The sequence below is a fragment of the Notolepis coatsorum genome, assembly GCF_963971535.1.
Source record: "Notolepis coatsorum genome assembly, chromosome: 8".
Classification (NCBI taxonomy): domain Eukaryota; kingdom Metazoa; phylum Chordata; class Actinopteri; order Aulopiformes; family Paralepididae; genus Notolepis; species Notolepis coatsorum.
The window spans coordinates 81,368,293-81,394,121 of record NC_140172.1 but is presented as its reverse complement, the minus strand read 5'-3'; the positions used below and the strand labels follow the sequence as shown (position 1 = coordinate 81,394,121).

Sequence of the window (25,829 nt, the reverse complement as noted above, 5' to 3'; positions counted from 1 at the left end):
ATAACAAACTATCATTACACATGGGCAAAACAGAGTCCATTCTCTTCGGTTCAAATAACAAACTCAGCAAGACCGACGGCTTCTCAGTTACAGTGGGTGACAATATTGTCACAAGGAAAGATGAAATTACCTACCTGGGGTCCATCCTAGAGGCTAATCTCTCCTGTGACAAAATGGCATCCAATGTAATAAAAAAAGTCAACCAACGAACTCGATTCTTGTACCGGATCTCCTCTCTGGTAAACAAGAACACCCTGAAGACTCTGGCAGGAGCACTCATTCAGGGGTACTACGACTATGCTTGCACCTCATGGTACCAAAGCACCTCAAAGGCGCTAAAAACAAAATTACAAACATCTCAAAACAAACTGGTCAGACTACTGCTTGACCTTACTCCTAGAACCCACCTCACCCCTGCCCACTTCGACAACCTAGGATGGCTTAGAGTAGACGACAGAGTACAACAACTTGCAATGGGCCTGGTCTACAAGATACACTACACGACCAAGGTACCCATGTACATGTCAAAATACTTCCCAAAGGTCAGTGAATACCACGATCACAACACCAGAGGGAGCTCCACAAATCATGTCAAACCCAGATTCGGCTCAAATAAGGGACTAAACACGTTTCGCAATTATGCCACATCAATGTGGAACGCCCTACCCAAAGCTGTAAAGGAATGTGGATCACTACCCACTTTCAAAACCTCTCTCAAGGGACACCTACGGGAGACTGCAATTCAACACTGGCCCCTGTAAATATCCTAACCCAATCATTCCAACCCCCTCCAATGTACAGTCATTTACCTAGTATGGTTTTGTCAATAGTTCAATGTACAATTGTGTTTGTTTGTACAGTGTCTCCTCCCCCCCCCCCTCAATGTACAGTGTTACTTGTTTATACAGTATGCCCCCCGCCCCCCCCCCCCCCCCCCAACCACCTCCAATGTAAATTACCCAGTATGGTTGTCAATATCCCAATGTACCCAACCCCCCCCACCCAACCTCCAATGTACAGTTTCTACGTCAAATGTATATACTCCCTTTTCTTGACTCCTTCTGTATCACAAACAGTACTGTATTTGCAAATCTGGTATGTCATAAATGTATAGATGTAGCAGTACTGACTATCTGTATGTCATGTATGTCATATATGTCTATATGAATTGAAAATGGGGGACCCTGATGGAAACAAGACAAACGTCTTTCTCAGGTCTGCATCCCCTTAACAATTGTATGTATTGAGCCGTACTGTATTGTACCCATTCTGCAATCTGTTAAATAAAGTTTTCATTCATTCATTCATCACGCTACTGAGAAATGTAGTTAAGCTATGTAGCGTTGCTACTGCCCAACATACGCATGGTGCTCACAGGAGCTCCCGAGCTGTACTCTGTAGTAACGTCAGCGGCCCGCCTCCCCACACGGAGAGGTACTGGTTCCCGCCTCATTAAAACAAACACGCAAATAGCAATTAATTGCGCCTGTCAAAATCATTGCATTCATTTTCATTATTGCGCGATAAATTGATTTATTGCTTATTGCAACAGGCCTACCTACAATTGTTAAGGGGATGCAGACCAGAGAAAGACCTTCGTCTTGTTTACATCAGGGTCCCCCATTTTCAATTCATCATAACATATATGACATACAGATAAGACAGTACTGCTACATCTATACATTTATGACATACCAGATTTGCAAATACAGTACTGTTTGTGATACAAAAAGAGTCCAGAAAATAGAGTATACATTTGACGTAGAAACTGTACATTGGCTTGATGCCATTAACTACGGCTGTAAACATTAGATTGTAAACAAACCAATGTACTTTCTAAGAGCTTTATATATCATTTATAGTATTGCTATCTGTCCATTCTCATTGTCACTTGAGTGCATAAACCGTGCCTTCATAATGGCTTAAAGAAAATAAAAGTCCATCGGTTGGTTGTAATTTTATAGCGTCGTGAATATAAGGTATATCGCGCTTTTAGTCTAGGCTTTTCTGAGGGAGGCTGCAAAATAGGCTAAACGTTGGCGCCGTTATATCAAACGCCATTTCTGCTGTATATATACGAATGAAATAAAACAAACTGCGTAGCATCCGGACTATTACAGAGCATCTATGGGTGAAATGGGGGCGGCGGGGAACGTCGATTACTATTATTGATCAGCAATACAGTGTGCGTTCAATATAGCATTTTCATTGACCGATCACGTTACATTATAAAACAATGTCCAATCCAGCTGTAATTTGGGGTAATATTATCCTACCATCAGGCCATGTGATCACCGGCAGCATTTCCTCACCAGTCATCGGATTCTGGTAGATCGATATGCACATTGGCTAATCATAAATCCCATTATTCCACGCTGAAAAAAATGCTCGGCAAGCTGATCCAAGATGGAGGATGTTCGGCTGGGATCAAGGATCTATGAACCGCCCACAGAACTGTACTTGCATTTTTTTTAAATTCACATAATGATACTGCAGTGGAGCGATGGCGCCCCTAAGCGGGTCTGGCCGGTACTGCATGTTTCAAAAATCAAATATGTGAAAAGATGCTGGTAGTGGATCGGGTACCTAAGAAGCGTTATAAATATGGAATAAAACAATAACAACTCGTCACGTATATACTCGTGGCTCTGGTCCACAACGCTTTTTCGAAACACGTATATATACGTGAACGGACGCCATAGTGTTAACTACCACGGTAAAGACTAGAATGCTAGCTCAGCCAGTTAGCTTCATAACATTAGCTATTGCTGTAAACATTAGAATGCTAGTTCAGCCAGTTAGCTTCATAACATTAGCTATTGCTGTAAACATTAGAATTCTAGCTCAGCCAGTTAGCTTCATAGCCAGTTAGCTACCACTGTAAAGACTAGAATGCTAGTTAGCTTGATACCATTAACTACCGCTGTAAACATTAGAATGCTAATTCAGCCAGTTAGCTTGCTAGTTGCTACCATTAGCTACCGCTATAAACATTAGAATGCTCTACTGCTCCTGCTGCTTGGCCAGAGTGATGTTCTGAATAAACAACTGTGGATTCTGATATTGCTATGAATTTATGAATGGTCCAGTATGCTCTGGCACTCAGAGGGAAAATATACACACCCACAAGTTTTGGAATTCTGATAAAACATTCCAAAAGTTACACCTGAGGGGCGCCACACCACGTAACGCACTTCAGTGCAACGTGGCCGTCCCGGGTTCGACTCCCGGACCCGGCGACATTTGCCGAATGTCTCCTCCCCATATCTTCTCCCGTCCTTCCTTTCTGTCTATCCAATAAAGCAATAAAATGCCAACAAAATAATATTAAAAAAAAAGGTTACACCTGAATATAAAACGCTTCGAATTTCAATCATCTTCATGTTTTGCATGTTATATTTTAACATTTTAAAAAGGACAAAATTCCCTAAAATGAACACTCAAGTAAAGTACAATACTTGAGTAAAAATACATACTTTCCACCACTGCTGAATTGTCTTCTTTGATAGATGAAAAGTCTGTGAAAAGCTTCTTTTGGAACGGTTCATTGTTTTACAGTAATGTTCCGTCATCATAAAACATATTATATAGGCCTTTCTTTATTACTTGTAGCCTACTGAGCACTCTGGTGATGTTAAAATAAGAAAATTCAAAGATTTGCACCAAATAAGAAGCATACAGTTTCAAATGTAATTACAGCCTTTTCTCCGCTGCACAACTTCCAGGAATCATCTCACCACATGGCCAGGAGTGACATCAGGAACCAGAGCCAGCTAAAAGAAGTGTGGGATCATAAAACAGACCTCAGAAGAACACCAGACACACCACAGAACGCTACAGATGTATCTCTTTACAGGCCCGTGGCCAGGGGGGAATCATTTCATAGGACACAGCTCAATTGAAGGTTAAGTCATGTCCTGTCTGGTCCTGTCTAGCTCAGTGGGGAGTAGGTTAGGTCAGGTTGTCCTGTATAGCTCAGTGGGGAGTAGGTTAGGTCAGGTTGTCCTGTATAGCTCAGTGGGGAGTAGGTTAGGTCATGTGGTCCTGTCTAGCTCAGTGGGGAGTAGGTTATAGGTCATGTGGTCATGTCTAGCTCAGTGGGGAGTAGGTTAGGTCAGGTGGTCCTGTCTAGCTCAGTGGGGAGTAGGTTATAGGTCATGTGGTCCTGTCTAGCTCAGTGGGTAGTATGCCTAGCTCACTGGGTAGTATGTCTAGCTCTGTGGGTAGTAAGGCTGCACGATTCTTGCTCAAATGTGAATCACGATTTTTCATTTAAAAAAGTTAAGTAAAAAGTACAAAAAATATATATATTATTTTATTTTATTTTATTATGTAAAAAATAATTTTAAAAATGAGATTGCATAGTTCTATGAATCGAGGTCAGGATTTTTTTTCGGTTAATTGTGCAGCCCTAGTGGGTAGTATGTCTAGCTCAGTGGGTAGTATGTCTAGCTTAGTGGGTAGTATGTCTAGCTCAGTGGGGAGTATGTCTAGCTCAGTGGGGAGTATGTCTAGCTCAGTGGGGAGTATGTCTAGTTCACTGGGTAATATGTCTAGCTCAGTGCGGAGTATGTCTAGCTCACTGGGTAGTATGTCTAGCTCAGTGGGTAGTAGGTTACATCATGTGGTCCTGTCTAGCTCAGTGGGGAGTATGTCTAGCTCACTGGGTAGTAGATTACATCATGTGGTCCTGTCTAGCTCACTGGGTAGTACGTATGTCTAGCTCACTGGTGGTAGTATGTCTAGCTCACTGGGTAGTAAGTTACATCATGTGGTCCTGTCTAGCTCACTGGGTAGTAGGGATGCCCCCCAAAACCTGGTTCTAAACGGGAACCGGTACTTAAAAAAACTGAGTATTGATAAACTCCGACGTTATCGGTACTGCTATCGGTAATCTAGGAGCGGATTAGCTATGGAGCTAACAGAGTGTAACATCCATCTGCGCCAACAGTGGCAGCAACACTGGAAACGGAGTAACGTTAACGTTATGCCGAGTTCATACTACACTACACGTAGTATGTTAACGTTACTCCGTTTCCATGAAGTGTTTAATTAGCAGCAATCTGTTGTTGAAAATGTAACGTTAAAAATATCTGTGCATAGCACCGGAAACGCGAGGACAGGAAGCCGTCATGAAATCATTGTAGTCATATTGTAGTCTTTTAGTCTTATTAACATGGGAGCTTCAGTTCGGTTTTCCATGTGCTAGTAAAATGGGGGCTCTAGCCGGTCTTCAAATCAGGTGAGTATGCTCTTAATTTATAATTTTATCTGACTACTTGTATGCTTTAAAATATTTAGTTTAGTGGACACCACAAGTAGGTAATTTCATTGTTTTCTGGCTGTTGTTAGCTTCCTGTGTACCACTTAACCCTGGGGCAGTCATTGAAGGGATTAGTACCATATACTTGTCCTTGTACTATACCATATACTTGACGGGTTTATGGTCGATATGATCTTTGGCTGGTAGCAGGTGTGGTTGAAGAAAGCTAGGTCTACAGTGCATGAGCTTTCAGTATAGGTAGGGTTAGGGGGCCAGAAAATATAATTAGTTTGTTAGGACCTGATCTTTTTGTTAGAATAGACATGTGGTGGCCTAGCAGTCCTTAATTGACTGCAGTTTAGATGTTAGAAGCTATTTGTGAGTCATATCAGATTATAAGGAGCACCGGTTTGAATTTGTTTGTTGAATATAGCTTAAGTGTAACACAAGAGGTTTTGCCTCACTTTGTTTGTGTTGCTGAAGAGCGTTTGTTCCAATATTTTGGGATAATGTCTATATATAAATGACTCCACAAGGTTGGTCTTGTGTGTGGTTCATCTTAGCAGAGATCGATAGGCAGTGTCTGCTGTGATTCTCTAGAATATGATCTGTATGCATTTAGTAGTTGATATTGTGCTCAAGCTTTTGGTCCAGTATATGTTATGCTGTGTGTCTTAAATGTGCTGTGTGTGATTTAATTGTGTGCTAACATAGGTTATGCCGTGTATCTTAAATGACTGATTTAATTGCGTGCTAACATGTTATGCCGTGTGTCTTAAATCACTGATTTAATTGCGTGCTAACTTTTGTGGATACAGGGAATTGGAGTTTTTGAACCCCAGGTCCTAAGGACTGTGGGTAAGTTGTTTCACGTTCAGGATATTGAACTATATCCCTTTTGTGCTACACCGTTTGAGTGGTGCACAGTTAATTAATTATCTCCTTGTTGTCATTTACTGTGGATAGTAAGAATGACGTTGGACATGGATGATTTTGTTGCGAAGCCAACAGTGGCAAAGGTTAAAAAAATGTCAAAGGATGAGTTGGCGCAAATAGCTGCTCATTATTCTATATTAAAGTTTGATGCAAGCCGAGAGAAGGAGAGCTTGCAAATTCAGTTGCTTGGAGGTTTGTTTTTTGTCTTAAGAAGGTATCTTGACATATCCTTGTTGCCTATGAAGGAACAGGACAGAATATGGCTAGCTGCAGAGGCAGAGTGTATTGAGGGGAGACGAAAGCTTGATGAAGAGCTTGCGAAAGCGGAGCCCTACTGCCTGTAGAGTGCACGCAGTAAAAGCAGCTAATGCCAAGGGAGAGCGGGAGGCCCAAGAAGCTATTAAAGTGGCAGCACGTAACCGTGAGATGGCGCAGTATAAGTTGGGTAATGCTGGTGTTGTTGAAATCTTGAGAATGCACACCATGAATGTACCCCTGCATGATGTTTTGCTTGATTGTGCCCTAGTGTCAGGCCCGGTGGTGATCGGAGTGGCGGCTGACAAACTCCCTATGGAGGGGGTGACATTGCTCCTTGGTAACGACCTAGCTGGAGGGAAAGTACTGGTGAAACCGGAGGGGACATGCGTGCCAGATACTCAAGTGGCAGGAGATGATCAGGCGAAGCAGTATCTCGAGGTCTTCCCAGCCTGTATGGTAGCGCAGGCTATGGCCATACAAGAGTTGGAGGATGCTAATGGTGCTAATGATGCTTCGGGTGACGTCATTTTGAATAATGATGCTACAGAACCAGAATTATGCTACCAGCCTTCCTACAGTAGCTCTTATGTTCGTGATGACTCACTTGTCAGCAGTGATGATCCCGGTATGTCAGTTAGTAATTCTGATATTGGTTCACGTGACCACACTGACAATCTAACAGGCACTGGGTATGCTAGGTATGCTAGTCAGCCTGGTTACCTGTGTCCTGTACAGCAGCAACCACCACAGCCTAGCCTAATGTGTGGCAACCATTTTGATCGTAATGATGTTGACGTGTGTGCCACCATTTTGGATCCTGACCGTGTTGTTTTTTCTGACACCATTTTGGTTCAGGACAATGCTGATTTTTGTGCCACCATTTTGGTGCATGACGATGTTACTTTGAGTGACCCCATTTTGGATCCTGACTGTTATTTTTTGTGACACCATTTTGGATCCTGCCGATGTTGATGTGTGTGCCACCATTTTGGATCCTGCCAATGTTGATGTGTGTGCCACCATTTTGGATCCTGTCAATGTTACTTTGAGTGACACCATTTTGGATCTTGACAATGTTATTTTTTCTGACACCATTGTTATTCATGACGATGTTGATTTTTGTGCCACCATTTTGAGTGGTGAGAATGTCATGTCTGTTTCTGTGAGTGACAAATTACTGTGTTCCAGCGGTGATGATGTCATGCCTGAAGCGGTACGTCCTACCCTGGAGAGGCATGACTTACTGTTTGCAGCTGCGCTGGCGATGCCAGGAAAGGAGATAGGCGCTGTGATGGTACCGGGGAAAAGTGATGCTTTTTGTTTTCCTGTTGGCTATCCTGAGCGCAATGAGTTTGACTTTTGTCAAGGAAATGATTTTGGTTTGTTGTCTCTTTTTGGCAGGTCTGTATCGGTGGACCTGTTAAAATAGAGTTTTTGTTTTGTGATGGTTTGTTGGTGGGTGGTTTGGCTTCTAGGTCTTACGCCTCAGAGGAGAATAGGCCTGCTCCACTCCAGCCAATTACGGCAGTGGAGGGACCTTTTGTGAGGTCTCGCTTGCCAGAGAGTCGGGACGGTGTTGTTTTTTGTCTGAAACAACGTTGTTGAATATTCCTGGGTGGGGGGCATTCGACAATGTTAAAGGTCGTGTTCGACAGGGGCCGACCCATTGTCGCTCTGTGGTAGTGACTCACGGCAATTCCCAATTTGTGGGTCACAATATTTTGGTGTACAGTTGAGTGTGACTCTTGACCGGGGCTCACACTCAACACAGTACAGGCACTGCACATGCTAGTATGTGTAGTTGTGTAATTTTTTATATACGTATGGTTGGTAAGTATCCCCTTATTTATTTATGTTCATTCTCTTGGTGATGGTTTCTTTGGGCTATAGTTGGGAGAAGAACATACATTTCGGTGTGGGGGTGTTATGTATTACTTTCACATGGTGGAGGGAATACTTACTGTCTGGTGTATATTCACATTGTGGTAAGTGTGTTGTCACTAATTGGTGGTTGTGATTGACGCACTGTTTCTTTTGTTTTTCTTGTAATTAAAATGGCCGCTTTTTGTAATTGACACAGGTGTGGTGATTGAGGCACCACGCCCTATGTAAGCAGGCCAGAGTGCAGTCTGCAGGAGTTCTCTCGTAGCTGTCTCTCGTCACAGTCGCTTGTCACAGTTCTCCAGAGCCTGACCAGAAGAGCTCACTTGTGCTCACACTGCCTTTTCACCATTTTGGCCTTTTTTGCTGTTTGTCCATTATTGCTTTGTTCTATTTTTGACCATGTGCTTTACTTTATCCTGAACCTATGGAGTCTGGAGCACCCAGCTCCCCATTCTTTTTGTCCCTTTAAAATAAATACTGTTATTTTTGTTAACACTTGTCCGTTTTCCTGTGTCCACCTGCTTACATTCAAGGCCTACCGGGGAAACTATTTTCCTGACTGCTCAGGCCTTAGGCCAAGTCAATTTAGGATTGAATGAAAGAGGAGACCCAGGGCTTTCGATGGATGTCGAAATTTCATAAAACTACACTACCCAGCTCACATCAGCCGCAGACATAGGAAGCCTAACCATTTTTCTTTTACAAATATTGATGTGAATGTCGTGGTTATATCTCACGAGTCGAACAAACCTCAGCGTTATTGCCCTAAAATACAACGTATAGGTTCTTTACCTATCTGTGAACGTTAAGGAAAAAACTGCATCACAATCCAGTAAGAATGGCGGAGCTATGGACATAATACAAAAGTAAATGTACTTACAGTAGATTTAATTCACGGTCTTTGCTACCCTGTAATGGGCGCCTGGTGGTACTCAATCCAGATTGAACTCTGCCAATGTAAAGAGGAGATTTGGGCCGATCCATAGATGTATGACCATAATAAGGTAATTTATAGGCCTGATATTCTATATTCATATTTCATATTGCATGTGTCTGGGTGGCAGAATTCAGTACGGTCTACAAAAAAACATGTAAATCATCTAGCCTTTATTCATTTGCTTATTGTTTTGTTTTATTGTGGATCCCCGTTAGTCTACACCAGTGGTTCTCAAACTTTTTACACCAAGTACCACCTGAGAACGTAGCTGGCTCTCCAAGTACCACCATATGACCAACGTTAAAATACAGTCTATTGGCGGTCAGGTGGCGTAGCGGAGATTGTGCTCGTCACCAATGCAAGAGGCTGCGGTCTCGACTCCCGGAGAGTCAGCATTGCCTTGGCTCGGGCTGATCGCTATACTAACTCATTTGGCTGAGTTAGAGGGAGGGGAGCCGTGGGTGGGACCTGGGCGTTGTGGACAGCGACCCCTACAGTTCGGTCGGGGCGCCTGCTCAGCGAAGGTAGGATCTGGTGAGAGGTAGTGCGGCCTCCCACACGTTACACTCTCCCAGTAAGAATCTGCGCGGCCAGGCTGGCTGCCGGCTGGCTGCACATGCGTCGGAGGAAAGCATGCGATTGCGACAGTCTCCGGCCTCTCGGACCAACAGTAGGGGATAGTGCGCAACAACCAGGAAGGGGGTTGGGAATTGGCATAACGACTAACAGTGGGATGGGAGCAGGGCCGGACTGGGGAAATAATTCATACCGGGAGATATAGCGTGAAATATAGCCCCAATCAGGCCACTTTTTAAGCAGGGGGTCTGGGGGTCCCCCACCCGGAATTTTTTTGTTACAAAGACTTAATTTCCTGCATTCTGGTGAATTGTTGTGCATGTGAATCACAAACTAATGAGCCAACAATTGCTTAGTACAATGTACTGTTATGAACCTCAAATAAAACTGTTGTGGCACTAGCAATGCTACTCTCTCCACCTTCAAAAAGAAAAAAGCAAGAGCACAATATATTTGTCTATTTACTATTATAATACAGTTAACCACTCTCTCCACCTATTCAAACAGAGCAAGAGCACAATACTATATTCACTTTACTGATGCACTAGCACTACCCATCAACACTTAAAATAGCCATTTACACAAACATTAAATAACAGACCTTTCATTACAATACTATAATAACAGTAGCCACTGCCAGAATAGTGACACATGTATCGCGTGTTGTGAGCACACGCATGCATGCACAACGAAGACAGAAGATTGCATTGTCTCAATCATTTTAACTATAAAATGAGCTCAAAGTATGAGCTCACTGACTGAAATTTCCAACAAAAAGCATCAATTGTCAAATAATATTTATCACGTTAACTAGACTAGATGTTTTTGAGGAAATTAGAAAGGGAACAACAACTTAACCCTTGTGTCTGATCAGATTCTTATTTTTTTGATAACTTTGCAGTGATTATGTTTGTAGCCAATGTGGCAAAGGTGTGTAATCTTTGAATTATCTTTGAATTATTTTGACTCTCTTTCATAAATTGTTTATTCAACTTCAGCCCCAATCATAACCACCACATAGTTTTTTGTAATGTCAGATTTAACAACTCCTTTCAGAAAAGTGGGAGTGTGCCATCTGCCATTCCATTCGCCGCCTCCGCTGTCAATCAGTTGTATCGCCTGGTCCCGCCTCCACCAATCACAAGCGGCAGCACGGCTCCATTGTGTGTGTGTGATCCGCGTGAGGGAGAGAGAGTCAGATAGTTCTCCAACTCTGTCGCAGACAGTGAAATCCTGCTTGTTCCCCACCCACCTAGGTTATCTAACTATCGCGCCGCGCCGCCGCCACAACTAGAAACAATGGCCTGGCAAAATATATATATATATATATATATATATATATATATATATATATATAATAAAAAAAAATATATATATATTTTTTTTTATATATATATTTTTTTAAATCTGTGCAGGCCAGGCCACCGGGAAAACTCCCGGTGCTCCCGATGGCCAGTCCGGGCTTGGATGGGAGAAAAATCGGAAAAAGAAGGAGGGGGAAAAAGATAATCCAAAAAAATATATATATAAAAAAATACAGTCTATTCAGCTATGCACAGTTCACGCAGGAGGCAAATGTATTCCTAATATCCATAATAAGTCAATGACCAAAATGTATCTCGTTATTCATGAGTGCAATTTTTACATCAAAGATGGAGAAAAAAACCTAATAATAATAATAATTGATATTCTCCTTTGGTTCACTACAATTTACTCAAGCATAGTAAAATATAGAGTTGTTCCGATACCGATACCAGTATCGGAAATGCCGCCGATACTGCCTAAAATGCTGGTATCGGTATCGGCGAGTACCCTCTAATGTTGCGCTCCGATACCATATGACATAATTTATCAACAACACTGCGGACGTTGGGCTCTGTAGATATACCCTACTCGCTGAGTGAGCATTATAAAACAAACGTGTGCTTAATCGACCGTGAATTAAAGTGTCAATTGCCATTTTAACAGCAGAGCAGATACTTTCTTAAAATGCCATCGTCCCGGCAGAGCGCTGTTGACGGGGAGCTCTGATGTTATTAGCATTAGCTGAACAGCTAACCGAAAGCTAGCATTAACTAACGTTAAAGGTTTAGCCATAACGTTACCTTGGCTAAAGTTGGGGCTATTCATAATCCAGCAATCCAGACCTGCAAGCAAAGTACAGCAAGTTGGCAAAGGAGTATTCCAAGTTAAATCACAATGTCACCAGTAACGTTAGTTTTTCCATATACCGGTAGCTCTGATGCTAGCTAACCTAGCTCACGGTAACGTCGTCATTGCACAATTGCACGTCGCGTACACAATTAATGACATGTTGCGGACAGCCATATCGGCGACAATGTTTAGCTTTTAGTGCCAAATGATAAGAGTCTGAGGCGGAGTCTCAAAAGAGAATGTTGAATATTTATTGTGAAAAAATCACAACAACAGAGCCTCTGCTACTAAACGGAGCCTTCTTGTGGAAGCAAGTGCAGCAACGAATAATGTCCGTGTGGAACTATTGTGCCAACAACCTTTCCGTGGGTGAACTCATTGAGATAGTTTTCAATTACTGATACTAATACTAATCTATACAATCACCTGTTGTTGAATAAAACTTTATAGTTATTACTAAAAAAAACAGTATATAAACAGTAGCTGTATTAAAAAAAAAAAAAATATTTATAATTTATATAATATTTTTTTTATTTTCTTATTTTTTTTAATGTATGCACTGGTATCGGATAAGTATCGGTATCGGCCGATACCCAAAGCTTAGGTATCGGAATCGGATCGGAAAGGAAAAAATGGTATCGGAACATCTCTAGTAAAATACACAATATTCCCATCTGTACATGTAAATGGACCTTGTAGAAGTGGAGCAATCTTCCATTTACTTTAGTAGTTTTAGGCAAATTTTCTGAAAATATGGCTAGGGTTTAACAGGTTAAATCAGCGTATAATTCCACTGGGAAATGAAGACAGACTCCGCTTTTATGAGGATTCCAAATGGCAAGACTGAAATGGTAACATTTATAGAAATAAACGTGTGTGTGTCTCTCTCTCTGAGCTTTTGGCTCTTACACTCCATTTCCCTCAGTAAACACACGCAAGATGCGCACGCACACATGCACACACACACAGGCCTGCAGTCTCCAGTGCTCCTGTTCTGTAGCTAATAAACACACGGCCGTGTTCAGCAGATTTCTCGCCACCAGGGACCAGAGCTCATGGTTAATGCTTTTTGAACAGCAGCAGACTTTTAGAAAATAGCTGTAGGAGCTCAGAGACACCAGGCGCAGCCGCGGGGCATCGCCTTTTCGTTCACCTCCTCGTCCTGGAAGAGAGGAGCTCTGTGATCGCCTCCTCGTTCCCCTCCTCGTCCTGGAAGAGAGGAGCTCTGTGACTCCCCTCTAACGGAGCTGCTTCACTCATCGGACGGCAGGAAAACATAATTTAGTTCTTTTTAGGAGATTATTGTTGAAGCATTTGTTTAATCTCTTAAACCCTAGCCATATTTTCATAAAATTCGCCAAAAGATACATACCTAAGTAAATGGAAGATTGCTCCACTTCTACAAGGTCCATTTGCATGTTCTTGGTATCTAGGGACATTTATGGATTATGGATCTCAGGGAATTTATTCCCAGCAGGTCTCCAGAGTGCAACCAATTTGAGCACCCAAATATCTGTGGAGTGCGACTTAATATTTTCCCTTGTCGCACCGGTGCACCTAAAATTCCAGCAGGTCCGTCTGTCTGTGTGTAGCGTCTTTTCCCCCCATGGCCATGTGCATTCAAAGACCTGCTCCGCTCTGACTTTGATTGGGTAAACAAAGCCATGTGCAACTGTGAAACCTGAAACTGTGCCGTGCATGTGTCCGTGTGTCCATACGCACACTGCTTACTTACTAAAATGAGGATACTGTTCCGTAATGCACACGCAATAGCGAATAAATCAAGACCATACAAGGACTTCGCTTGGATGTGCGAGTAAGTTGATTGTGTTTTTGTTATAACGTTAGTTCCGCATGTTTATAGGGGTGTCGGCTTTCACTTTCAGTACGTTATGTTTGTAAGCCTGGATGCTAATGTTAGCTAGCTAGTGCAGAACAATGCTGCAAAGATACAGCCATCACTATGTATACCCTAAGTCGAGGAGCCTTTTCTCTCTGTGTATATGTGTATGTGTAGGGCTGCACGATTTTGGGAAATAATCTAATTGTGATTTTTCTGACAGATATTGCGATTGCGATTACATTTGCGATTATAATTTTTTTTTTTTTAAGCAGCCCCACAGAGGTTTATTGTAAAATGCGGCTTGCATCTGGCCTACGCGGTGGGTCTGTTCGGGACAGAGCCTGAAAATGTTTCTTTTTACCTGGGAATCGATACCGGTACCCAACGGTACCTTTTTTTCTGTACTTTACTCTCTCTCTCTGAAGTCTAAACTTCACAACACACAATCTAAAACCCCTCACCTCCCTCTCCCAAACCGTTCCTACAACAATTCTTTTTATGTTGCATGATCATGTATATTTATTTTGTATTATACATTTTTTATGTTTAAATGTCAACATTATCTGGCAACCCTCAGTAAATACTATCAAACTCCTCTGATGTCAGACCAGATATGAGACGCCTGCACACACACACACACACAGAAAAGGAGAATGGCTTAAATGATTTTAGAATACTTCAGCTAATGTTTATTATCATCAACTAGTTAGTTTTTATAGTGCAAAGTTTTTCTACTTAAACATTAATTGAACAAGTAGAGAGAGAGAGATGAGCCCCCCCCCTCCCAGAGCCCCCCACCCTTTCCTTACTCAGCTCAGATGTTTTCTCTGCCTTGAGCAGGGTTAGCTAGGAACAGCTTTCTCAAGCTTCGCACCTTGGGCATGGAATGGGCTACAGGACCATATCCACTTAGACACCCCGGTCTCTCTTGGTGAACAGAATGGTAGCCAACACTCATGATTTGTGATTGATTGGTTAATTATGAAATGTTAATCTTATTGTTTTTAACAGTGTTTTTGAGAAAGAGTATTCGAAAACACCAAGGAGTATTCAAAGCCTGTAAAATGGTATTCGGAACAGCCCTACACTAAATATATATGTTTGAATAAATGATCTGCATTTTAAACTATTAAACGCTGACTTATTCCTTCAGTCCACTCAAAATTATGCTAATATTCCTTATGTTGTTTATGATATTAATTGAAAATTGCATGAGAGAGTATATAGTAATAATAACACATGGCGATATACTAAAAAGCAATTTATAATTTTTGGCTGGTAAAAAATCTGCCTGGCTGGTAGCCACCAAAAAGTAAATTTTGTTTTCCCACTCCTCATTGAGCGAGCATTGCTGTGCTTGTACCCGTCTTATTCCTGTTTACCACCATTTACATAACATCTTAAGAAATGACTGATTTTTTTGTCCAGTGTGGCTATTTTAGTTTGCATGCTAACTGCTAGGTCCTCTGTGTTTGATATTCTTGTCTCCGCTTGTTCCACTCGTTCTCTGCATTAGTTTATATCCTTCTTCATGCCTTCGATCACTCCCAGAATATCGTCAAACCTTGCCAAGACCTCTGCTTTAATGGAGCGGATAGCCAACAGGATTGCGTCCGCCTTATCTCCTCCAGGCTCTTCGTCTTCCCCGCCAGCCGTCCCATCCACGACTTTCATGCTAGTTTTTGGGCGTTTCACTGTTAACTCGGTAGTCAGTTAGCTTTGGTTGTCTCGACCTGGTGTTCTTTTCTGCAACCATTTTGCTCACTTTACCTTCTCCATCCGACATTATGTCTTCTCTTACTTCCCAAATGCAAGGTTTTATCACAAATGATAGGTCTTATTGTAGGATTTATTGTTGTTAGCAGCATAGCGATATCACACACATCCTCCTATGTGGCCGCCATTACCGGAACTCCCAAACAAGGCATTCTAACAAGAAAGGCTGGACTAAATTAGGCATTCTAGCCAGAAAGACTGGACTACAAACAAGGCATTCTAGCCAGAAAGACTGGACTACAAACGAGGCATTCTAGCCAGAAAGACTGGACTACAAACAAGGCATTCTAGCCAGAAAGACTGGATTATAAACAAGCCATTTCAAGCAGTGTTTTTTTGTTGAAGAGAATAACTCTTTGGCGTCAGAGACTGTAAACTCTGCAGACGTTCTACTTGCACCTCCAGCTATAGAATAGACTAAAGGTAAGAGGAAACTACAAAAAGCACAATATGGCCTCTTTACGTGTCTAGGCCTAGTGGTTCCACACCACTGGCCTGGGATCCAATACCAAGATAATATTCTCTTCTGCGTCTCCCTCTCAGCCTTAGGGTCAGGGTTAGGGAGAGGGTCCCCAGTACGAGTTACGTGTGGGATGGCAGAAAAGATACAAAGTGACTTGATTTGCTACCGTTTTAACACAAAGAAGCATGTTAGAGCTTTCTAATAGAGAAACAAAGTATTATATATCTCAAACATTGTTGTCCAGGGGGCGGCTAGGTGGTGTAGTGGGCAAGGCACTCGCCACCAGTGTGGAGACGCTAGGATTCGCGTGTTCGAATCCAGCTCTCCACATTGTTTTCAGTTTAGCTGGTCGTCCGCAGTAATACACATTGGCCGTATTACGGGGAGGGAAAACTGAGAGGTGGGGATCGAACGTTGTGAACAAGCGACTCCTACAAGTCGGTTGGTGCGCCTGCGCAGTAGAATCAGGAAGTGTCGGGGGCAGCGTGAGCCTCCCACGCGTTACTCCTCGACACTGAGAGATCGAGCTGCGCAGGTGAAAAGATGCGACTGCTGTTACCTCAAGTACCGGAGGGGACTTGTGCTATGTATGACTTAGTCCACATTGCAGCCGGCTTGTGGGAGGCAAGAAACAGCGTTCGTGACAGGGGAGGGTTGAATTGGATGATACGAAATTGGGATGGGAGAAAATATAGAAAAATGGGAGAAAAAGTGGATCAAAAAAAAAAACATTGTTGTCCAGGGAACCCAAACTGATGGTCTAAGTCTCTACTGTTCAGTAAAGCTGATGGTTTAAGTCTCTACTGTTCAGTAAAGCTGATGGTCTTAAGTTTATTCTGCTCAGTAAACTGATGGTCTAAGACAAGTCTATACTGCTCAGTAAACTGATGGTCTAATGGTCTAAGTCTATACTGCTCAGTAAACTGATGGTCTAAGTCTATACTGCTCAGTAAACTGATAGATCAGATTGGTACTCAGGATCAGGGTCTCTGAATCTGTATCATTGGTGAAAAAGTCATATGGGTGCATTCCTACTTCTAGTAAAGATAACTGTTGCTTCCATCAAACGATCAGGTTCTGGAAGCAGCTGCACATAATCAAATTAAAGCCCCTAACAGCTTTTCAAATGAAATTACTTAAATGGAAAAGATGCAGCCATTCCCCCTGCAGAACCTGGATGATAAACAGAAGACTAGAGTCAGTAATTATACACTTAAACTACTTAACGTCTTCTTGATGTGAGCTCAGGAGGGCTGACGGTTTCGAAGGTTTATGACCGTCACTCACGCATATGATATGAACAGAACAGTCAGAGCAGAGAGCAGTCAGCTGATATTTTATCTTCCATTGATACTTTTTAACCGGTTAAGCTGTAGCCCTATTTTCAGAAATTTTGCCAAAAGGTGCATGCCCAAGTAAATGGAAGATTGCTCCACTTCTACAAGGTCAATTTGCACGTTGTTGGTATCTAGGAACATCTAGGGACCTGGGGGTATGTATTCCCACTGTCAGATATATTGTGTCTCTTACTAGGCTCAAGTAAATTGTGATGAAACAAAGGAGAATATAAATTATGAATTTGTTTTGCATCTTTTCCGGTGAATAACACCATGTTACAATTGTGCAACCAGCAAGCTCGCTCACTGAGCTCATTAACACATTGAGTGCCACGGACGATTTTTTTCGTTAGTTCATGCCGACCTTTGAGTGCCCCCGACGCTATATAGCGGTTGTTTGTCGTTTTTTTTATTTTTTGGCGATTTGAATTCATATTTCATCAATCGAGCCTCGGGTTAGTGCTGCAGAGTCTCTCTGAGCTCAATTGGGAAGATATCGCCCCCTATCGTCTCTCCATGTGTAACTGCACCCCATTACCTTAGAGACTGATGCAGGGGGAGTGGTCAGTTTGCTCATTTTACTTTTCCGTCAAGCCAACTGAAGAGACCAAGTGATCGCTGATTCGCCGGCCATCAGAACAGCGTGGATTATGTATTTACAGTACCAACACTGTAATCAATAAGCGTGATCGATATTTGGAATCAGGAATTGGAATACACTTTTTGGATAACATCTGATCTCAGATAAGGAATTTATTTTACCAGTCTTAGGATAATCAGAGCTATTTTCACAGAGATATAAGCTTTTGCCCTATGCGTGTGTGTGTGTGTGTGTGCGGTGATCGCTGATGAGGGAATGAGAGAATATATTTTTCAGCCCGCCTCTATAGCGTGCATAAGTACACACATGACATATACTATCAATAATCTATCGTTTATTTGAAAACGATTGATAAATAGGCAGAAAAATGACAACGTTTTTGGGTATTCTAGAATATTCCAGTAAATGCCGTTTATCACGGAATCTACAGTATATATTTTCCTTGAAAACGAGGGCTTTTCAAAATGCTATAAAAAGAAAATGAACCGATAAAAAAACAATCCGTTTCGACAATGTTGACTGCAAACAAATCATTGATAAACGACAGGCAGATTAGACACATAGCCATAATTTAAGAGAGAGATTATGCATTCACAACGCTATCATTGAAGTGGGTGCTGGCATTCAACGGGGTTTCCAATGTTAATGGCTGGCACTCAAACTGTTAAGGCTGTCCCCGAAGACTGTTTTTGGGATTTGAACTTCGTCAGGGTTTTTCTAACGGACGTTTGAACCTTCGTTTAAATTTTTTTTTATATACATTTTCTATTATATATATTTTTTGTATCCACTTTTTCTCCTGTTTTTTCTCTGATTTTCTCCCACCCCAATTTCGTCGTTATGCCAATTCCCCCCTCCCCTTCCTGGTTGTTGCTCGCATGTGCCCCCCACTGGTCGGTCTAGGGAGTCCTGAAGATTCGATACCGGTGTCTCTTGCGTTGGTGACGAGCACCACCCAGCCGCCCTGTTATTTTCTTTTCTTTTTATAATAAAATCTCTCTTTTTTTTATATAAATGTCCTTTAAATGATTAAATTCGTTTTTTTTTTTATTAAATCAAATTTCCAGCCCCAGACCCAGCCCAGGGAGAAGCCCCAGCCCAACTAAATCAATTAAATCAACTTTCTTTAACCCTTTCAGTGCCACGGACGACATATCTCGTTTTATCAGCCCCCCCATTGAGTGCCCACGGCGACACATATCGTTTTATTTTTTTATTAGCAATCTGAATTCATATTTCATCAACCGAGTCTCCCGTTGGTACACCAGCCCCTGCAGGAGCTCAGATTGGAAAGAAATCGCCCCCTATCGTCTATCCCTGTGTAACTGCAGGTCAGTCGCTTAGACTGTAGATGTGTGGAGGGGGAGCCTACTGGCTCCTTGTGCTGGCAAGCCGTCTGATGAACATCGAGTGATCGCGGGACGGAAAGCAACCTGAATTATATAATCACAGCAGCCAATAATCAATCAATCAACGCGATCGATATTTGGAATGGCGATCAGGAATTGGAATAATCTTTTTGGAGAACATCTGATCTAAGGTAAGGAGTCTATGCTACCAGTCTTGGGGTAATCAGAGCTGTATTCGCCGAGATAACAGCGTGTCCCCTATGTGCCATGTGTGTGTGTGTGTGTGTGTGTGTGTGTGTGTGTGTGTGTGTGTGTGTGTGTGTGTGTGTGTGATCTTGCGGGAACGAGAGAATAGATTTTTCAGCTCGGGTCTATAGCGTGCATACGTACATCTAGCGTTTATTTGAAAACGATTCATAAATAGGCAGACAAATGACACCAATGTTCCCCCTAAGGTGCGCCCGTGCGCGCGCGCACATGGCAAAACGCTCCCACGAACATCTGAAATTGGTCACAAAAAAAAATTAAAAAAAATTACTTTTTTTTTAACTTTTTTTTTTTTTAATTTTATTAATTAAACAAACATGACAATGTTCACGTCTTAAACTCATACTGAGGCTTTAGTTTTGGTTTTAAATTGCATATCATCATTCATTTATTTATTGTCACACAGAGCAGAAGAATTTTGCCAAAACAAACCAATAGTATCCAGCATCAGAATGGCAGACCAGCCACACTCTCAGACCCAAACGCATTTCATTTGATTTAATTATACATCAAATGATTTATGTCAATGATTGCAATGCTTCGCTTGAATGAAGTTAACTTTTCACCTGGATAACGTCAACATTCAGGGTGAATGTAATGTGAGAAATTGGGATAAAAAAAATATATATATATATATATATATATATATATATATTTTTTTTTTATCTGATCGGGAAAGATCGGTATCGGTAGATACTCAAAATCACATGATCGGGATCGGATCGGGAGCAAAAAAATTGTATTGGGACATCCCTAACCATCCCTAACCCTGTTGCGTGTGACGTTACCAAGAGAAGCCCCGCTTTCAGTGCTTTGTGGGCAGCGCTACTGCACGCTCACACAGACACACACAACAGATGAGGAAGTGGACAGATCCGACCAGCATTGCTGGCTCCTCACAATGCAAACGTGAAAATGTACATTACAGATGAACTGCAGAGAAAACTTCCAATTTATCATCCCGGTCGAGACTAATTGGAAGCGGAGTGCAACGCGTGCAAAGCTTGACCATATGTTTATGTGTCTAATAAAGGTGCTGGCGATCTCAAAGCTCACATGGACACAGCAAAACATTACAAACAAAGCAGTGCGAGGCGAGAGTTTGATGGCAAAGTTGACCGAATTGATTGAAGAATGCAGCTATACAGAGAGAAAGAAAATAATTTAAAACTATTTTGATGCCTCAAAATTATGTTTTGGTTTGATAAGATGCTTAATATGATACAATCATTCTAAGGATTATGCGTGTAATAAATTAGTTTAGTACACTAATTGCAACAAATCTGAAACTGCATAGTGCACTTTTAAATTAGTATCTTTGTGAGGTTACTGTTTTATAATTTACATTACATTGAAAAGATAAAGATATATTTTTTAAAGCTGGATTTTCTAATACAGAATAGGTATTATTTAGAACATTACATCATACTTTTCTTGTTATTTATTTTGTCCAGTAAAACTTGAAAATATATTTTATTTTGTCATAGGTTGATTTAGTTATTTTCTTGCGATTTGTCAGATAGATTACTTTAGGCATAATACAGCATGTTGAGTAACTTTGGTTATAGAGAGATATTATTTTGTTATATAAAATAATATAAACAATAATTTTATATCCATACAGAGGAGGTATACTTTAAATATATTATAATGATAAGGCATCTTTGAGTAAACTTTGATTAAGTATCTTGAGGCTGAAGGCAGAGTGTCCTATTTAAAAAAAATCACAATATGGTCACCCTTGAAGTCGCATTATAATTCACTTAATAAAAAAAATGACGAGTCAGCCTCCTAAAAAGACAAAAGTTAGTGACACGACTCACACCGCCGCCGCCAAAGTAAGGACTATGCTCTGTATCGTCAATCAATGGTCAAATAAATATTTGATTAAGGAATATAATATGCCTTTTTGTATTATTTCTCTGTGTATCAGCAAAATGTATATATTTTTATGTTAGACATTAAGGGAAATTAAGATTCTCAGATTTTTTACAAACCGCCGCATATCAACTAACCGGTTAATCGGCAGGTGACGTATGTTGCTCAGTAGTTGCTGATGTCTGCTCAGGAGGTTTGAGTGTTTGCTCAGACCAAAAAATAATTAGAGGGAACATTGATGACAACGTGTCTAGTGTATTCGAGAATATTCCAATAAATGCTGTTTATGAGGGAATCTTTCCATCTTCCCGGAAATCTTCGAGAGAACGATAGCTTTTCGAAATGCTATAAAAAGGATATGAACAGATTAAAAAACAATCCGTTTCGACAATGTTGACTGCAAACGAGTCATTGATAAGCGACGGGCAGATTAGACACATTTTAAACATAGATTAGACGTTTTTAACGCTAACATTGAAGTGGATGGTGGCATTCAACGGGTAAATCAAGGTTAAGCACTGGCTCTGAAAGTGTTTTAAAGCACTATACCAAAAATAAATAACAAATATATACTGATTGATTGAACATTTTAATTAAGATTGCAGAATGGGTACAGTACAGTACAGCTCAATACACACAATTATTAAGGGGATGCAGACCAGAGAAAGACTTTCATCTTGTTTACATCAGGGTCCCCCATTTTCAATTCATGACATACACAACATACAGATATAAGAATCTAATCTAATCATCTAAACTAATCTAATCATGACATTTAAGACTTGATTGATTGATTGATTGAAAAGTTTATTAACAGATTGCAGAATGGGTACAGTACAGTACAGCTCAATACATACAATTGTTAAGAGGATGCAGACCTGAGAAAGACTTTCGTCTTGTTTCCATCAGGGTCCTCCATTTTCAATTCATCATATGACACACACGACATACAGATAGACAGTACTGCTACATCTATACATTTATGACATACCAGATTTTCAAATACAGTACTGTTTGTGATACTAAAAAAATCCAGAAAAAGAGTGTATATACATTTGACATAGAAACTGTGCATTGGGGGAGGTTGGGTAGGTGGGGTGGGGCTGTACATTGGAGGTGGGGGGGGGGGGGGACACTGTACATTGGAATACTGACCTACATTTGACATAGAAACTGTACATTGGAGGAGGTTGGGTAGGTGGGGTGGGGTTGGGTGGGGCTGTACATTTGAGGTGGGGGGGGGGGGGGTTGGGTACATTGGAATACTGACAAAGCCATGCTTGGTCTTTATTGTACAACTGGGTTAGGACATTTGTAGGGGCCAGTTTTGAATTGCAGTCTCCCGTAGGTGTTCTTTGAGAGTGTTTTTGAAGGTGGGTAGTGATTCACATTCCTTTACAGCTTTGGGTAGGGCGTTCCACATTGTTGTGGCATAATTGCTAAACGTGTTTAGTCCCTTGTTTGAGCCGAATCTGGGTTTTACATGATTTGTGGAGCTCCCTCTGGTGTTGTGATTGTGGTATTCACTGACCTTTGGGAAGTATTTTGACATGTACATGGGTACAGTACCTTGGTCGTGTAGTGTATCTTGTAGACCAGGCCCATTGCAAGTTGCTGTACTCTGTCGTCTACTCTAAGCCATCCTAGGTTGGCAAAGTGTGCAGGGGTGAGGTGGGTTCTAGGAGTCAGGTCAAGCAGTAGTCTGACTAGTTTGTTTTGAGATGTTTGTAATTTGGTTTTTAGTGCCTTTGAGGTGCTTTGGTACCATGAGGTGCAAGCATAGTCGTAGTACCCTTGAATGAGTGCTCCTGCCAGAGTCTTCAGGGTATTCTTGTTTACCAGGGAGGAGATCCGGTACAAGAATCGTGTTCGTTGATTGACTTTTTTTTATTACATTGGATGCCATTTTGTGACAGGAAAGATTAGCCTCTAGGATGGAACCCAGGTAGGTAATTTCATCTTTCCTTGTGACAATATTGTCACCCACTGTAACTGAGAAGCCGTCGGTCTTGCTGAGTTTGTTATTTGAACCGAAGAGAATGGACTCTGTTTTGCCCATGTGTAATGATAGTTTGTTGTCGGCGAGCCATATGCAGATTTTGCCTAGTTCCGAGCTGAGGGTTTTTTCAACCTGTAACTTGTTCTTGTCAGAGACCAGCAGGGCTGAGTCGTCCGCAAACAGGAACAAGTTGCAGTCACAAGCTGACGACATGTCATTTGCATAAATTAGGAACAGTAGTGGTCCTAGTATGCTTCCTTGTGGAACACCACAGTTCACTGTGAGGGGGGGGGATAGGGTACCGTTTACCTCCACCATCTGTTCTCTCCCCTCCAGGTAGGATTGTATCCAGCTCACTGATAAACTATCAAAACTAGGGATGCACCGATATGAAAATTGGCCGCCGATACCGATACCGATTGTTCAACTAACACTATCGGCCGATACCGATACTGATATTTGTATATTTGTATATAAGTATTTGTAATTTTTATTTATTTATTTTTATTTTTTTAATGAAACTACTGTATATTTGTATGTGTATGTTTGTATTTGTAGGCCTCTTTACTTACTTAAAAAAAGGAAACATCAAGAAATATGTTTATGGTATCACTATCTCTCTCCCAGTATCGTCTTGCGGCCTGCAGAGGGATACTATTTTCTCAACCAGAGCTTTCAACCAATGCAATGGAACCATTCTGGCGGCCTGCAGCGGGATACCATTCTCTCAACCAGAGCTTTCAACCAATGCAATGGAACCATTTTGATTGACAGTCGATTCGGCCAATTACGCCACACCGCTAGCACCCACCTCCTGCTGTCCTTACCACCAATCGGCAAGCGTTTATTCATTTTCTACTTTCGGGCATGCCGCCATTGTTCTGTTTGCGAGAGCAGAACACACTTAACGTAGCTACGTTAGCTGCCCGGCCCGCCGACCGGCGCTCCACAGCATGACCAAATGAGACATAATGATTTTACTGCAACAAATGTTATAATAAAACAAAGCCTTTCTATACATTTGTCTGGTTGAAAACTTTATTAACAGATTGCAGAATGTGTAGTTGGGTACGGAATGAGCAACGGAATGGAACCGAGCTATGAACGGACTAACGGAGTAATGCCTTGTTTACTGCTATCTTCGGGTAAATAATATGCTTGTTATTGAACGTGTAACACTAACTATATAACGTTAATGCCACAAAACTAATGTTTGTGTCATTCTAACAGCAGATACTTTCTTAAATGCCATCTTCCCGAGAGAGGGTGTTGACGGGGAGTTGTGTTATTAATAGCATTGAACAGCTAACCGAAAGCTAGCGTTAACTATTGTTAAAGGTTTAGCCATAACGTTACCTTGGCTAAAGTTGGGGCTATTCATAATGCAGCAATAATGGCTGCAGACCTGCAAGCAAAGTACAGCAAGTTGGCAAAGGAGTATTCCAACGCAAATCACATTTTCACCAGTAACGTTAGTCTTGCATCTCCCGGTAGCTAATGAACGGACTCGGAGTAATGCCTTGCTGCTATGGGTAATAATACTATGCTGATGTTATTGTCCGTGTAACACTAACTATATAACGTTAATGCCACAAAACGAATGCCTTGTTAATCATAAGTAGTTACTTTGATGCAGTAGCTTGTGTGTGTGTGGGGGACGGCGGGCGTTGTGCAGGTAGGTCGCGAGTGAACTTTTTTTTTTTTGCCTTTTGACGCTACACAAATTGATGGGTATTTATCGGCGACTGCTATCGGCACATTTGAGCTTATCGGCCGATAGGCCGATAGCAGTCAACAAGGCACTTATCGGCCGATACCGATACCCGACCGATATATCGGTGCACCCCTAATCAAAACCAATTGCTTTTAGTTTGTCAATCAGAATGGTGTGATTGACAGTGTCGAAGGCCTTTTGTAGGTCTAGCATGACCATGCCGCAGTATTTGCCCGCGTCCACCTCTTGCTTGATGTGGTCGTTCAAATAGAGAAGGCATGTGTCAGTGGAGTGGGATGTTCTGAAGCCAGATTGGAATTCGTAGATTAGATTTTTATCCGTAAAGTACTTTTCGACCTGTTCGTATACTATTTTTTCCATGACTTTCGAGATGGATGTAAGGATAGAAACAGGGCGGTAGTTGCCTGGGTCTAATTTGCTGCCCTTTTTGTGCAGGGGTGTTACTCTCGCTATTTTGAAGTCCTTGGGGACGTGTCCCTGTTTTATGGAGAGGTTTATTATGTGTGTGATGACTGGGGTGATGGCGGCTGCTGAGTCTCTAAGGAATTTGGAGGGGATGTTGTCATGGCCAGT

General features: G+C 41.7%; 1 protein-coding gene across 2 annotated transcripts in view; it reads right to left on the bottom strand.

The window, feature by feature from the left end:
* Positions 1-25,829, bottom strand: part of ptk7b (protein tyrosine kinase 7b) — a 345,893-nt gene that overhangs the window by 249,163 nt on the left and 70,901 nt on the right. The gene's annotated exons all lie outside the window — the stretch shown is intronic.